The following is a 2,025-nucleotide window of genomic DNA, read 5'->3' as shown; positions in this document are numbered from 1 at the left end:
CCTGGAGATGTAGCATCAGAGTTGTAAGAAATACTTCGTTTACATTTACTAGGACAAAATAATATATTCCAGTCTGTCATACACACTAATTTTTGAAGCTCTGTGAATGGGATTGAAGACAGTGCAGGGTGTGAAAATCATTCTTATTCCATTTACCTTGTAGTAGTGAAGCCCTTTCCCAGGATGCTTTCTGGATCATATTCAACAGGAGCACAGAAGTTCACATTTTTCCACTGCGTGGACCAGTTTTCTTCCAGAACTCAAACACAGATTAATTCAGTAAAACCCTTTTGGAGCATTTTATACAGCATTATGTGTCATTATCTTCAGAATGATACAGCGTGAATTGTTTACACAGAGTCAAAATATTGACACAGACCTGTTTGTTTATGTTGCATTTTAAGCAGTTACCCCGAGTGTGATGAACTTTTCTTTATGAAGCAGTTTGATCACTAGTCACATCACATTTACCTTCAAAGTACTCAGAAGCCACAGCTCCAGCACAGAGAACACGTTGAGGAGGACAGTTTAATTCACTATGTTCCTCTGTCACCAAGGTAAGAGCTTTCAAAACCTCTTTCTTATGAAATTCCCTATAAACCTATGGGCACTACAGTGAAAATGCTGGCAAAAAAAACCCAAACAAAAACCAACCAACCCAAATTTATTATAATAATTTCTGAAAAATCTCCTCTTTGTGAGATATAGACCTTCTCTCTGCTCAGAAGATAAGAACGATGGTATTAACGTGAGGAGGACTACCAATATAACTTAAGAGAAAGGAAATTTGTTGCCAGTTAAGGGACTTGGTCACAACTCTCATTAGAGGCAGTTGGAATTTGGTAGCTGTTCCTACTCATTTATCCTGCAAAGGAATATTTTCTCTGCATGCAACACTTCTGATGACAAAAAAATAAATGAGTGAGAAACAGAAAATGAAAATTCTAGCTCTGCTAAAATGTCTTTGCCTCCTCCTTTTGGCCCAAAGCTCAGCCTAGGTACTAAACCACAACACTGGATTTTGTTGGAAATGACTTCTCAGTTCTGCTGCCTATATTTTTACAAAGGCACCTGCTGAGATAAAGCAGGTGCAAGTGTTCCTTTAAAGTGGCTCCTAGAGTCATGGACCGCACTGAGCCACACTAGTCACTATTAAAGGCTGAAGAAGATCCAAAGTATTCCCCACAAATGCTGCCTAATTCACAGGAATATGTGGGAGACTTATTAGTGTCTCTGTGTTGCCTCAGAGACCTAAATAACAACTATCTTCCAGTAATATATCTTCCCCCAAGAGCTGTCAGTGAGTTTTCAGGTATAACTGTGTACACACAATTAATTAATAGCACCTTTCCAATCAGATTGCGAAATATCATCTGTGTTTGCTTTGTTGTTTGTTTTTTTCTGTGGCAGACAATAATGTTTTACAAAACAAAAGGTAAAGTGTCAGGAGTGATTACACAAACGGTGGAGTAGATTGTAATAGAATTAAATCACAACTCCTACGAGCAATATGGGAATGTCTCACATCTAATGGTACTTACATGATCATCATTAATGAGGGGGTTTTAAAAGAGCCCCATGATACAGTTCGATGTAAAATTTTAAGTGAGTATTGTGACAAGGCATAATCATTTGTGGAACATATCCTGCCATCAGAAATATGTACCTGCCAACAAGCTACTGTTCCTCTTAAGGCAGATCTTTAATGCTCACTGAAATTTACACTGGTGGAAGGAAGACTGGTGGTGCTATAGATTTAAAAACAAACAAACAAAAAGAAAGAAAACAAAACAAACCCAAACAAAAAAAGTATTCCAGCCTGGGATGTCTGAAAGCTTCATATTCAGTTCTTCTTTTCTTACCTGAATATTATGCAAAATTCTCATGGAGGCTTTTACTGTATCTCTGCCATTTGAAAGAATAACTCCAGACTGTCCCTGAGCGTGGTCTGTTCCATGTCCTTTCTTCTTGGGAGTTCACAGAACTGCTTCAGCAGTATCTGAAAATGCGTTTGATAAACCAAGA

The sequence above is a fragment of the Antrostomus carolinensis genome, unplaced genomic scaffold, assembly GCF_000700745.2.
Source record: "Antrostomus carolinensis isolate BGI_N321 unplaced genomic scaffold, ASM70074v2 scaffold12248, whole genome shotgun sequence".
NCBI classification, from domain to species: Eukaryota; Metazoa; Chordata; class Aves; order Caprimulgiformes; family Caprimulgidae; genus Antrostomus; species Antrostomus carolinensis.
Note: the sequence above shows the minus strand (reverse complement) of the source record.